General features: G+C 38.1%; 1 protein-coding gene and 1 pseudogene across 6 annotated transcripts in view; both read right to left on the reverse strand.

The window, feature by feature from the left end:
- The window catches only part of CNOT4 (CCR4-NOT transcription complex subunit 4), a 138,603-nt gene extending 129,205 nt beyond the window's left edge, over window positions 1-9,398 (reverse strand). For 5 of the 6 annotated variants that reach the window (XM_024554994.4, XM_024554997.4, XM_024555000.4 and 2 more), the window contains exon 1: window positions 9,168-9,398. The gene's annotated coding sequence lies outside the window, so the exon portion shown is untranslated. The remainder of the gene's footprint in view (window positions 1-9,167) is intronic. The other variant, XM_024555002.4, reaches the window with a different exon arrangement.
- Window positions 8,712-15,516, reverse strand: part of LOC112299849 (eukaryotic translation initiation factor 1 pseudogene) — an 18,131-nt pseudogene continuing 11,326 nt past the window's right edge.

Consider the following 15,516-nt stretch of genomic DNA (forward strand, 5'->3'; position numbering starts at 1 on the left):
ATGAAAAACCATTGAAGTTAGTCCTTAACTCCAAATACTAAAGAGTAATATTTCCTTTAATATCATGCCAAATTTTTTAAATTCTAGAATTTAGTGCCATATAAGTACAATCTATAAACACAAGCACATATTATTCTGAGTTCTACAAAGCTGCTGAAAATATGTGCTAGGTACGACAAAAGAATATATGGTTGCTCGTGACAAATGTTCTTTGGTTAGCACGCCCATATTAAAGTATTTTACTGTCGTACTTGTTTTCATCAGGATCAAAACAGATTTGAATACAGTTCAGGGAAGATAACTACCTTAAAGAAAGGCTAACTTGACTTTCTGGGCAAAATTCACATGAAGACCAAGGTCCAGTAAGACAAAAGATTTTAGTAGAAGCAGAAATTCCAAAAAAGTTCCAATAAGCATCTAACTTACATACCTTTCAATTTATCACCAACTCTATGGTTAAAGGACCTATTAAAAGGTTTCTAAGGATTCATCTGATAAATTCATGAAGCTATTTTATAACTAATTACATAAAACTAAGAATGAAAGGCAGAGGTTCTTCCATAATATCTTAGAATAATACAACCCTAACATATGAGCAGATGGAGAGCATCATATCTATCATTTTCTTCTCTTTCCCTTTTCCCCTTTCCTTCTGGCAAAGACACAAAACTTGTCAGGTGCTGCGCCAGAGAGATTAAAATGCATAAGCCTACAAGGACAATAGTTTGATTTATAAAAGGCTACAACTGGTAGCCTTCTCAATCAGTACTGACAACCTAACCTAGGAAACCTAAAGTATGTAGCCAAAGGCAGCACAGGATCCAGGGCCGTGAATGCCTCATGCGAAAATACACAGTAGCCATTATTAGAATTTGAAGTCTTCCCAATTAATATTGCTTCCTCTCCTCCTTTTTCTTGGGTTTACAATGCACCTACCTCCTGACCATCCAAGGCACCCCCAAACCCACTCGCACAAAATCAGCTCCCTCCCAAGAATTATATGCATGAAAAATATGCTGTGTTAACAATTCGATATTAATAACTTTAATTCAAGTTATTAAAATCTGAAGAGACTTTTTTGGAGCAGGGAGACATTTTCTCCTCTCCCTACCACCAACCCACCATGATACTTACATAAGTGGCTCCACACTCGAAAGGATTAAATTAAAATTTCTTGGGGAAAAAGAATGGATTGGCAGCTACCATTGAAGATAGTCTCAAATAGTATACTCATATTTGATATTTACTTCCCTCCCACATGCAATAAGATGCATAATCCTTCTCAAGACTGTTCTGCACACAGAGGATCTCAATTCAATCTTAAATCCAAAATGAACACATTAAAGCTCCTGTTAAACTCCCAAGGAGAGGACAATAGCTTTCTATTCCAGTGTCCATATTAGCACATGTGCACAGCTCACTAAAGAAGTAAAACATGTCAAAAATAGCTCAGTCACATTACTAGAATTAAGGTCACCTTAGTATGGAAAGAATGTCAATCAAAAACAGATTTTTCCCAATAATGTAGTATATTGTATCATCGATTTTATCCTTATTATTTCCCAAGTACCTAAAAAGTACATGACATTATGGTAGATCATATCTTTTATAATAACAAAACCTAAAATGATTAGTAAATTAAGATAAACTTAATTTTGAAGCTGTGTAAGCACCTAAGCTTGAGATAGTTCCAGATTCGATTGTGACAATCCTTGAGATCTGCAGGCTAAATACTGTGGGAGGGAATACACATCTTACTGAAGGAAACAGGAAGAGAATAAATTATAATAAATATTATTGCACTATTCATTTACTATTTACAAAGCCAGAAGCAAGTGATCTTCTTTTCCCTCTGCTTTAAGATAAAATGTGAAATCTTCCTTCACAACAGAAAGGAAATGTGCTATCCAGAAATATACAATAGAATAGATGAAGAAAGTTGACTTAATGAAGAGTCAACAAAACAAAGAATAACTTCAAAGGTGTCAGATCTTTTTTAAAATTCTAAATATAATAAACATCGCTGCTGTTGAACTAGATGTTTTTAATAACACCTTTGCAAAACAAGTGTATCAGAATAAATTAAAGAATAAACTTTCATTTAACAATGTCTCTACATTCTTCATTCGCCTGCTGACCTAACCTTCTCCATCCTTAAGGGAGCTTAGAGCTGACAATATCTAGTGCCCTATTTCATCAGAATTTCTTCTGTTCTAATCAGGTCATTATTAAACTTCAAAGGTACACAGTAATATATACTGGTTATAAGCCTTTCAAATATAAGTTTCCTAGCACCCCTTTTTAACTTATACACACACATAAGAAGCAGATGAGGGACAAATTATCTCTTTTATAAATGAAGTATGTTCCATCTCTTACAATCATATAATAAAATTTTCTTTATCTTCCCAACTCTTATTTGCCCATGAATAAAATACCTGAAACTATTTGAAGGCACTTGTAGCTTTTTTCTGCTGAAAATGTTTGAGCTTATTTGAGTAATCATGCACCATTTCCTTTCCACAAGCTGGGCTTAGATAACAAATTGCAGTTTACTATCAAAGACAAATAGACATTTCCTCACTTCTCTATTCTCCAAAACCTTGGTGTAATTTCTCAATATAAGTGACTGAAAAAAAGATGGAATCAATTAGCTGCCAAATCCTGTAGAATTTCCACACTAAGATCCCTCAAATGGCCTCTTACTTTCGTGGCACAGATGTTGATTTTTCACACTCAGCTGTCAACCCCAAAATATGCTGCACCCTAGGGAAAGAGCAATCTTTCTAAAAAGCACCTGTATTGTCATCTCCTGTCCCCCACCCTCTAACGGCTCCTCACTGCTTAACAGATCAAATTCAACCTGACACTGAACACACCATTCATAATCTAGCTCTACCCTACTATACTAACTTCTCCAACACCATTTCTGAAAATTAACACCTTATTCCACTGAGACCAAACTCCTTACATCCCTCTCACATCATGTTTGCCTATGCAAATAGTGCATATTCTCTATTCAAGTCTCACTTTCTCCAAGAACTTAGTGTGTGAAGATACCCCTATACTAACATACGACCCAGGCTATCTGTACCACACATTTGTATAATACTTAATACTTTGAATAACACTAATTATATTGTGGAAGCATACCGAACAAGACAATAAACTCTTAGAAGTTGGTAAAAGTTTTTAAAAACAATAAAAAACGTAATTTTAAAACAAGCCCCAGCTTGTATGGCTTAGGTGCTTGGGCATCATCCCACAAACCAAAAGGTTGCCGTTTCAATTCCTGGTCAGGGCACACGCCTGGGTTGCGGGTTTAGTTCCCAGTCAGGGTGTGTACAGAAAGCAACTGATCAATGTTTCTCACACGGATGTTTCTCTCCCTCACCTTCTCCCTCCCTTGCCCTCTCTCTAAAATCAAAAATAAAATTAAAAAAAAAAGTCGTGGGTCTATAAGTACTCAAAGATTATTTGACAAGCTAATTGAATAACTGATTTTAAAATATCAAGATATTTTATGTCCAGAGAGGTCTAGTGCGAATGAAATAATGAGATGACTAGGATTTGCTTCAACATAATCCAGGTCGAAGCGAGGGGTGGAGGGGTAAAGTAAGTGTGGATACAGATGACCCCAGATGGGCTATGAACTAAAAATCTTTGAAGTGACAGCTACATAGAGGAATACTTTTATACTTGTTTAAAATTTTTCACACTAACAAGTTTATTTTTAAAAAATACTAATAGTCTCTTTACTTCATTTTAAATGACAAAACCAAAATACACTGTAACATTTTCTTTAACCAACAAATACCTATGTCCACATATAGAGTAAGAAAAAATTTCTGGAAAGACCTCATTTGGCAAGGAACTTTCATGGTCCTTATCTAGGAATTAATAAAAATTAGAGGGAAAGATCAAATCAAAATTAGGCGGAATCTCCATCAAAAGAATGAATTAACCTTACCACCAAAACAATACTCTTTATATTTCAATTTTTTATTGAATTATAGTGTCCTCAAAAGGGTCCACCCAAACAACTGCTGAAAATTAAGAACACTGAAAAAAACCATAAGCAAAATAGCAAAGGCAGAAAATCAGGAAAGAAAAGTTGCTACAAATCAGCCAATGTTATTTCAGGAAATTCAATCTGAAGACACCTGTTGCTGTTAACAGGAATGAATTAGGTTCTTAAAAAATCAGAAAAAATTAGCACTTCCTCTTCATTCCAAGGACTGCAAAACATGCTTTAAAAATTTCAGATATTTGGCTGAATAACAATGCATTTGTAGCTGCTAAAGAATACTCCACCCCTTTTATATTTCAGTGTATAGCTAATTTTCAAAATTCAATCAATACAATTTTCCCTACAACATTATTCACTAGTTCCTCCCAAAAGCAGTAATACAACACCAACTATCTTAAAATGTTGGCATTCTATTCTCATTACGCTGCTCTTTCGCCTTGACTTTTTCCCCAACTGTTTGTAGGCATATATACAAACCAATCTGATTATTCTGATTTCCTCTTCTCTAATATTCTCTAAATACTCAAGAGATTTTTATTTTTAGTTACCATAACTAAAAAATAAAAAAGCCTATTTCATTTGAACAGGTATCTGACACATACACTAACAGCAAGGATCATTCTAATAGCAATACATCACCCACCCGCACCCAATACACTTAAAGTTTAAAACAGGGCAAAGCTCTTGCATAAACAGAGTTTAGTAAAAATAAAACCATCCTCACAAATAAACTCCTTAGGAAAAAAATAAAGTCATACTCAAATTGCCTTGTTACTTGTACTATCTTTAAAGTTAAGTTTTCCCAGCAAGTAAAAATAATTTCTCTTTTCTGATAAAAGAAAAAGTCTGATATGGGAACGCTAACCTAAGGCACCACAATAGCGTTGAAATTTTTTCTTCTATAAACTGCGTTATGATAAAATAAATAAATAAATAAATGGATCAAAGCATAAAATAGAAATGTGATAAAACCCACTGGGTTACTATTTCTATACTTGAAAAATCTGACATTAACCACAAAATCTTTTCTAATAAAGAAGGCCACATAATGAAATTAAAAACAATTCTGGAAAAAGTTCTTTCAGAAAATCACTAAGTATGTGATTAAAAATTCCCACTTAAAGAAAGTGCCACTTATCTTCTTTCCTTGCATCACTAAATAACTCAGTAAATTTTGTTGTCTGTATAGTTTGTGCACTCTCAACTTTTGAAGAATATACATATGTTACTATCTTCAAAATATCAGGGATATTGCCACATTTTATATAAGAATGGACATTTGCAACTTGTTCCTATTATCTGAGGTAACATAAAATTTTTAAAATCTTAGACTGTGTTAGAACATTTTGTAAAGTATATGGTGTCTAACTGCTATGCTCTACACCTGAAACTAACACAGAATGTCGTTGAATGCAAAGTGTAATTGAAAAATAAAATTTAAAAACATCTCAGAATGTGTTAATAAGTTTTATCCAATACATGTTATTCCAGCGGGATGAAAACCATTTATAAGTTCCACTTAGATTAAGAAATCCTCTGAGAAAAGTATGTAGTACATTCTACTTATACTATTTCTAGAACAGTAAAACTCTCTATAACCTATTTCCCTACTGTTTTTCTTTGGAACCAACTGAGATGAATGTAACTTCTTTCACGAAAAGTGAAAACAGTACTATACTTTGGTTAACATGAAGCTAACCAAATTTTTAAATTTGGCTAAAGTTTTCACAAATTAAAGCTTTCTATTTCACCTGGTCTAGAAAAAGAGTAATACTGAGTTAAAATAGATTCTATCGGGCATTATTTGTGGGCATCACCACCAAAATAAAAACCACATGAAAATAAAGAGTGTAGCTTCACCTGAAAAACAGCAGGAGAGAAGGAGACAAAGAGAAGACTTGTAAAAACGCACTGCTGAAACTGAGAAGACAATTATCTTAAGACAAGTGAAATGATTTTTAAAATAAAATTCCCCTAATGCAAAGAGTTCATCACGAAGCAACACCCTCCTTCTTTTACCCAGGAATGAGGTGCACGTTATTACTACTGCTCTCTTCAGACTGAAGTTGAAGGCATTACCAGACAGTTTTCCTGCATTTTGCCATTTGATTGTAACTGTCTCCTCCCAATAAAATTAAAGATTAGTCTGTGCAACTTTATGAAAACAAATTTTATAATAAATAAGTCAACTTTAAGTAACTCACAAGCCTTCCTTCAGAAATAATCTATGCATCTGGAAAATTCAAGAACTGCACCTGGCAGAAAGTAGTCCAACAATCAAAACTATGAAGCTGCAGTGTTCATAATGTTACATCTAAAAATTTAAACCATACAAAAATATTTTGAAACCTTAGCTCCCTATTTCCTCTCCAAATGTCAGAAAACTTCAGGTTATCTTCAGACATGATCAAGATCCCAAAGTAAACTCATTTTGACTTGAGTGCTGAAACTAAGAATTTGATGACTGCAGGAAGGAAGTGTGGAGTAGAGAAAATTACTTGAGACTGTATTTACTGAGGCAAAATACCTTTACAACAGAAAAGATGTATTAAAATCATTTACCGTCCTCTGCCAGACAACAGTCCTCTCTCCAACACACTGCTTACAACTGAGCCAAGCATGCCTGCCAAGGGTTTCCAAACCTGTGTGTTAGGTTTGTTCAAAGTGGAAAGCTTCTCCACCAGCATATTACAAAGAAAAATGAAATGCATTTTTTACTTAAGAGTGAAAATCAATTGTATTAAACACATTCTTACTGGGACAAATTAAATGTAAGTAATATTTTTTAAAGATCTCAAGTTAAAATTGAGAACAAGGTTTGCTATATAAATTGCTTCCAATTCCCAACAGTGGGGACTTATTTAGCTTCTTCACATTGGGGCTTAAGTAGCTAAAAGGAAAAAAAGAAGTTTTATAAACAGCTTTTCTATCTCAGTTTACATTTGATTAAACAGACTACGTATCACAATCAAGTGACCATAATGCCAAATGTAAGATTCCTCAAGTATTACAGGTAAAATTTGTAAAAATCACAACAATGTGCAAAAGTGATTAAAAGGATGACTATGTATCTGTATTTACACCTGAGGTGTTACTTTTTTGCAAATAAGAAGTCTATTGCTACATGAGATCACTACTATGAACTTTAATATTTTTACATATATCTTAATAACATAATCTTATTTAAACATGAGATGTATGTATGTAATATATGTAATCCTGTTTACTTTTCTGGTAATTCTTTTTCTCACAGTGGTCTGATTAAAGCTAAGGCTCTTTCTTCCCATTATGCCATTAATCATTGTAATTCAATTCACTTAGCTTTTGCCAAAACACAGACATCACAAGCCACCTCTTGCTTCTTTTTTCATTGTTGTTGAGATTTTACTTATTTTAAGAGAGAGGGGAAGCGGGAGAAGAAATGGGGAGAGAAACATCAATGTGCAAGAGAGATACATGGACCAGTTGCCTCCTGCACGCCCCCTACTGGGGACCTGGCCCACAACCCAGGCAGGTGCCCTGACAGGGAATGGAACTGACAACCTTTCCGTTCCAAGGCCGGTGCTCAACCCTCTGAGACCACCACCCAGAACCAGTTTACTGTTTAATGAAGATAATAATGTCAGAGATTGCTACCAAATGCATGTACATGCACACTTTGTCATTTCTTTTCCCCAGACCTCATCTTTTCTATGGAAAAATAGGGAATTTAATTTTGAAGGAAAAAAATCTTATTTTTCTTTTGCATTAAAACCCTAATGGGTTTTCAAAAGAAAACAATGTATTCAGATACGTACCATTCTAAAACTGTTAAAAGACAACTTCCCAAATCCAAAAATACTAAGTCTGATATTAGCTGGAGAGGAAATTTCCACTCAAACATAAATAAAGTATGTCATCAATTAAGCTGAACATCAATATAATTCACTTATTCAATAATCAATGCCACAATATGGAAGGGATCTGTAACCCACATATAATCTACATATAATCAAAATATCACATATATTTGCTTGTGGAGCTCACAGACGAAATTGGTTGTGTGCCAGATTTATCTTATTTTGAAATGCCAAGGCTAACATTTGTTAGTATAATTAGAGCCCACATTAAGTGTCCTGGGGAGAGGCAATTCGGAAGAACGCTTAGGAGCATGGACAAATTGGTCTGAAATGAAAAAAAGAAAAAAGAAAAGAAAAAAACCCTCCCCAACACAGCGAATAATCCACAAATCGCTGAAAACAAAACGAAAACGTCCCTCTCCTGAGTAGCCTAAGTAAACGCTCTTCACTCAGGACGTTTAATACAGTGCCCTACCTCACTTCATTCACTTCCCAACTTCCTTGACTTTTCAGGGGCCAACACGGGACACCCCTTTTTTCTGGAAGTGAACGTTGAAAGAATCCGTATAGGAAAGAGGAAAGGAACGGACAATTTCCAAGAAAGCTGGGAAACAGGTGTGTTAGAACGAGCAGCAGCAGCAGCATCTAGATATTCAGGGGCAGCTTGAAAATGACAGATGCGGTTAGAGGCACGACTATACACATCGGAAGCAGCTCTACTGTAGCACACAGACGGGGGGCTGACGGCAAGCACAAGAAGGGGGCAAAAGGCTAACTCCAGAGTGGTAGTAGCAGCGGAGCAAAAAACAAGCAGCGGGGCGAGTGGGCAATGAGCAGGGCGATTAATGAGCAGCAGCAACACGGATCAGAGTGGAAGTGATGGCTTTGGTCGTGGGAGACGGGGGGCCCCTGGGAAAGGACGTCAGAGAGGGGAAAGGGGGCTGGGAAAACGAGGAGTCCTGATCTAAGATTCCTGCCCCAACAAAAATGTAGGGGAGAGAGCTGAAGACGTAAAGCCGCCTCGACTCCCCCAATTGAAGAAATTGTCCAAGGAGTCAGTGCTTGCCGCCACGCCACCTTCTGCCCCGCTCTGTTTTCCCGGTGGTTAACTGCTGTGGCGTAGAGAGGAGACGGAGGAAGAGGAGGAGGAGGAGGAAGACCAAGAAAGAGGAGGGTGAGGATGAGGCGGGGGGTGGGGAGAGAGGGGGGTGCGGCCTGCATAGTTCCAGCGAAGCCTCCGCTCTCTCGTAGCCGGTCAGCCCCGGGTTTCCCCTAAGCCCAGCCCCGCATAGACTCACCCGCCTGCCTTGCCTCGCTTTTCTCTTAGCCGACTCCACGAGCTGCCGCGTCCTCACAAGAGACCACTGGACAAGTGTCAGGGAAAAAACTCTTCAGAACCGGGCCTGATTGCTTCAGCGAGTCCGACCTTTACGGCTGAGAGAGACACTCTCAGCTTTCGGTGGGTTCCACAGCCAGACGGGCCACCATCTTACATTAGGGTAAGACTCCTCCGGCTTCCCGTGCGCAGGCGCACGCCGATCCGGCAGGGAGGGACGGGGGAGGGGCGGGAGGAGTGGCAGGCGGACGCTCCCACAGCACTCTGGGAGTTGTAGTCCTCGGACGGTAACTGCCCAATTGCAAGCTGGGAGTTGAAGTTCTCCCTGCCAGGGCTGATGGGATTGCGCACCTCATGTGCCTGCTGGACTACTGCCTTTCTTCGTGTTTTGCTTCCTTCTCTGCCCGCGTGTGCTGCCCCGCTCTCATTTGGTCGGCGATCTTCGTTAGTGGTTGGTTACGCTTCCTCTGGGCTTGCTCAAATATGGGATAACAAAACTCGGGGCAAGCTTAACCAATTTAGGGGGAGCCAAGAACGTCTCTCCCCTGCCCCGCCTACCATAGCTATTAAAGGGGCGGGGTAGAGGCAGGTTGGCAAGGTAGGAGGAGCGCGGGATTTAATCTAGGGTGAGGATTTGCTACTGAATTGGCTGTTTGCGAAAAGAGAGTTAGTTCATTTCCTCACCATTAATCTCCAGTGAAGAAATATCCTAAATTGCCCTGTACAGGTGAACAAGAGAACGGAAGATCAATGCCCTTACAAAAACGTGTTTCTGCTTATGTAAATTTGAGAGCATTGTGAAGATTTTGGTGCAAGTTAATGTTCGGTTTCCAACCTGCGCAGCCCTGCGCACGAAGTTCACAAAGTCCTCACACATCAGTACATCCCAAGGAATATAAGAATGCACCCGCAATCCCTATGAGCGCCAAGTCACAGAAATCAACGTCCTGGTTCCTCCCACTTGCCTCCTAGAATTCTGGTGAGAGTGGCGCTCGAAGCAGTCGTTTTTGCTTATGGCGTGTATTCCATTCATACATCAAATACTCACTGAGCTCCTCCTGCGTGCCCCGCACTGTTCTATACATGGAAAGATACTGGTGAGCAAAACACAATATTCCTTCTTTCCATTCTAGGAATTCCTGTATCCTAGTGTGTGTTGGGATGAGGGGAAAGGGAAAGGAGGCAAATTTTTTTTAATATATGATTTAAATATACAGTGTGTCATAAATGATGAAACGATGAAAAAAAGAACAGGGAAAGGAAGTAGGTAAAGATGTTACAAATTTAAGTCTGTGCACCCAATCTCGTAGTGACAAGCTTTCATTCTTTTTTTAATACATTAGTTCTTTTTATTTCCGTTTCTTTACTATGAAGCCTAAAGACAACAGTTATGTGGTGAAAACTTAAAATATATAATAAATTCACAATTTACCATAAATTTCAAACTATGGAATCAAAATTATTATCTAGCAAGGAAACTTGGGAAATCATTTCTATTCACCTTTAGGTAATGAACTGTGTAAACAGTATAGGAGCTGTACAGGGGCAGACAAAAGTAAGTTTACAGTTGTAAGTGGGGACACAGTCTATTCTTGTATTATTATTTATTAGTAATAATCATAACCTGTATGTCTTTTTCCATACAAACAACTGTAGACCTATTTTTGCCCACCCCTGTATTTTTTTAAATGTGTGTTTGTTACATTACCGGTTTTATAGTGGAATACAAACAAAATAATAAAAAAAAAACCAAAATAAGAACTTTTCCCATTATGAATCATCATCTAAGTCAGTAATGGTTCACAACCTTATTTTACCCAACATAGCTTTTTTAAATAAAGATTTCTGTAACATCTCCTTCATTAGCTTAAAATTAAATTCATAGATAATATAACCTATCTATATATACGATTTTGTAAATAATGTACCATGTATAAAAAATACAAAGAAAGGAATTTATAATCCAATAATTTATATTTCAATATACAAATGCTCAGACATGACTGTTCTAGAAACTGTAATGGGATCATCATTTGCCAGCACTTGTGAATAAAATCCCCATGAATGTGAAAGCTACAAATGCCATCTGACACCTGGTATTTCAGCCACCTCTGGTGCACAACACTAATCTCTCCTCAGTGTCCATTGTAAATGCATTCCTAAAACATTTCCTATTAGAATTATGTAAAGATAAAAAGAAGTCTTGGGTTCACATATAAAATAGGTCAGGTTTTAGGTACAGATCATTATGAACAGGTGTTTTGTGAGGGACACTGGCACGTTTTGCAGGAAGGCCGGCTTAGTGGCCCCAGCTCTCCAAAGGCCAGCAGTTCCTCCCAGACTATCTGACACTAGGGGGCAATACCACACCTACTGAGAGTCGTTCATTGGTGGAGACTCGATTTTCAACCTTTTTCATCTTTTGACACACATAAACTAATTACTAAAATTCTGCGGCACAGCAGAAAATGTATTATACTTTTTGCCAATCTGACCAAAAAAATAGGTATAATTTTGATTCATTCACACTGGACGACTATTGTTGTGTTGGCTGTTGTCATTTTTTTTTTATCTGAAAATGTAAAGGAGAAAGATCAGTGACCCTGACTAAGTAAGTAGTCAGGTATTGCATATTTAAAAAATTCTTGCAGTATGCCAGTGTGCCTCTTGAGATACGCCAGTTGAAAATTGCTGGTGGAGACGAACATTTCGTAGGTCACCAACCAGTTAGTCACAGTCACTACCCTCTAAGGCCAATGCTCCTTTTACTATACTATATTACCAGTTTTCATATATTATATGTATATACGTGTATATATTTCATATAAACTTATCTATATAACAATTCTCGTGTGATTTTAAAAGTTAACATGAAATTCTATTACATAGCTGCCTAGTGATTCCTCAGTGTAGGACATCTTTACACTTAATAAATGTTTTTTTAAATTTAAGCATTGTGCTTAGTGCTGGTGGTGTAGCAAACACTGACCCATAAAGCATGGTGCCTAGTGAAAAAGGTAGAAATGAAATAATCAGACATATAAATGTCATTTCTTATATATAATTATAACTGGTGATGAGTACTATGAAGGTGCTTATAAGGTGTTATGAGATCACTTAAGAGGGGAACCTAATTTAGATTGGTGAGGAAGAGGAAGATAGTCAGGGAAGATCTGCTCAGGTTAAGAGGAGAAAACATACAGGGACCATGCAGTGGAAAAAAACTTACAACTAGTGTGGGCTATGGTGAGCCAGGGCAGAAGCGGTATAAGATGAATTTAAAGAGAGCTTGCAAGGGCCAGATCGTTCCAAAGCCTTGCAGACCATGGTAGGACATGTAGATCTTACTGCATGGGGAAAAGAAAGCTTCTGAATGGAAGAGGCAAGATCTAATTTACATTTTAAAAGACATGCTACTGAATGTTTATCCCTGGGAAATTACTAACTTTTTTTTTTTTGCTTTCATTCTCTGGAATATTACATGGCTATATAAAAAAGAAAGGGGTAAGACAAAAAAAAAATCAATCAATCAATGAGTCAATCAGAGAGAGGGAGATAACAATATATTGACCTGAAAGAATGTCCATGACATGGTATTAGGTAAAGAATAAGTAAATAACAACATGATGTGTTGTATATAATGTAACCCATTTTTAGAAATAAAATGAACCAATAAAAGTATTTGAATACATTTCTGTATAGCACAGAAAAAAGAATGGGAGAATGTGTACACATCAAATTTTAGTGTGTGGTTGGTTACCTTGGGGGATTGCAATTGGAAAGGGGTAGAGGGAGAAAATAACCTTTTCTTTATAAATTGCTGTATTGATTTACTGTGTATATGAATTAATTTTACACATTTTTAAAAATAGATCACTCTGCTGTGTGGAGAATGGGTAGGAGATAATGAAAATGGAGCAACTGCTTAAGAGAACATTTCAGTTATCCAGATTCTGGTTCTAATTATGGTGGCACTGAAGATAGGAAAGAGGGGCTGAATTCAGATCTGTTTTTTGAGACTGAAACAGTAGGACTTGTGATGAACCAGATAATGGGGACATTCTCATGAATGGCTCTCAGATTTTCTGACTTAAACAGCCTTGTAGAGGGTAGCTCCTTTAGTGAAAGAAGAATGGTGAATATTGAAATAACATCTGTAGAGAGTAGGAAAACAGCTTCATCATAAAAACAACAAGATTTCAGGGAAATGACGATTACCCATTTGAGACTGGTGAACTTGAAATCATGGCGGTATGCCCTGACTGGTGTGGCTCAGCTGGTTGGGCATCATCCCACAACGCAAAAGGTCACCTGTCCAATTCCTGTTCAGGGCACAAGCCTGGGTTGCAGACCTGGTCCCCATCCGGGCGCATGAGCCAGAGGCAACTGATCAACACTTCTCTCACACATCAGTGTTTCTCTCACTCTCTTTCTCTCTGCCTTCCCCTCTCTCTAAAAATAAAATTTTTTAAAAATCATGGCTATAGTATTTTGCCCAACATACTGATTTTTTTCAAATGCTTATCTGCTTGGGTTCTGCTGTAGGAGCAACATGTAGTTGGGCTTGTCTAGGCTAGAGAAGGAGAGTGAAACCAGGGGAAGGTTAATGGGCAACCAGATTTATGGGTTGTTTTCCATTTTTTCAACCTTTATAAATTATCTACATTTATCAATACTTTTCATCAATAAAATTTTCAAGTTATTCTTGAGATATAATCTCAAATGTAGACCTGCTAGGCCAAAGGAAATGATCAGTTTTATGACCTTTGTTATTGCCAGATTAATATTCATTTAATACATATGAATTTTTGTGGAGCTTTTTTCCCCTAAAAGTCCATTTACCTTGAGTTTTACCATTGTTACAGGAGAAACTCAGTTCTTGCCGCCACAGTAAAGAATTACAGGCCAGTGAGCCAACTAGCATTCAAGCAAAGCTTATTAATGCCAAGTTCTAATAGGAAAGCAAAGCAAGGGTGGGTAGAGCAGTTTGGCCAAAAGGTGTGGCCAGGTACCCCCTCCAGCCAGAGGCCGACTGGCCAGGGGTCCCCCATGTGGCAAGAGAGCCAGGAGGCCAAGAGAAGAGAGCCCTTTATTCTGAGGACTTATGTGGTTGCTGGGGTAGGGGTGAAGAAGTTACATTTTGATTGGTGGATAAAGGTGGTACCAGCTTCTCTTCCCAGGAGACGTGACTCCCCAAATGTAGGTATGAGTGGGGGGTCTGTTAGTCTGAATCATTATCTTGCTCCAGACTCTATTTGTTCTTGTACATGTGACGGGAGGCAGGCAGTTAACTAAAGTTGTCTTGCGGGTTTTTTTCTTTGGGCACTCTAGTTCCCCCTCCACGCTTCTCCCTTCCAGGCCTTGGGATGAACACACAGTCTCAAGGCTTTCCTTTTCCCAGTTAGTGGACATGATACACACAGACCTTCAAGGGCTCCCCCACCTCCTACACTATTATAGTTTCACTTGTTTGGAATGCCTGGCAGCCTTATCGGACTTGGCTCAGGACTCCTGGGTCAACGTGTGAGCTTCGGCTTTTAGCCTCCTGTATTAAGTTCTTAGATTGTAATGGTGAGGGCCTTGCCTTTATTTCCCCTCTGGCTGCTCATTCCACCGTAACATCATTTTTTTTTTTTGAGTTTTAATTATTTAGTGAGTATTTGAGTACTGAATAGTGGGTGTATGGTAGTGAGCAATGCACTAAGCTCTCTCAAAGATCTTACGGTTTAAAAGGGAAAACAGAAAACAGGTAAACAAAATAAGAAGCAAGTACAACTCTGCATGTTGTCAGAGTAATAGGAATGAAAAGGAAGAGAGCAATAGAACTATCAGGAGGGATTTACTTGGGATTGGAAATCTACTCTAAAGAGATAATTAATCTGAAATTTGAAGGGTTAGATGGGATCACCCACAAGAACGGCCCCCGTATCAGGGCCCTGACACAGGAATGAGTTCAGCCCACTCCTGGACCGGAAAGTTGGCCAGTGAAGGCCAAGCAAACGCAGAGTGGTAGGAGAGGAGGTTAGGAAAGAAGGCAACATTCAGAGGTGCAGGGTTTTGCAAGGAATTTGGATTTTATTCTAAGTAGATTACGAGACAATTGGATAGAGTTGAAGAAGAAGAGTGACACAAACCAATTTACCTTTTCAAAAGATCCGGGTAGCCGCCACGTGGAGAATGAATCAAAGGTGGGTGGAGAGACCAGTTAGGACGCTATTGTGTAGCCTGGAGATAATGAGTGGTTTAGACTAGGGCAGGCTGGGGCTGGGACAAAGCTGGCACTACAGTGTGTGAGGGAGGCATTTGCCTTG

Source organism: Desmodus rotundus, chromosome 6 (assembly GCF_022682495.2).
Source record: "Desmodus rotundus isolate HL8 chromosome 6, HLdesRot8A.1, whole genome shotgun sequence".
NCBI lineage: Eukaryota > Metazoa > Chordata > Mammalia > Chiroptera > Phyllostomidae > Desmodus > Desmodus rotundus.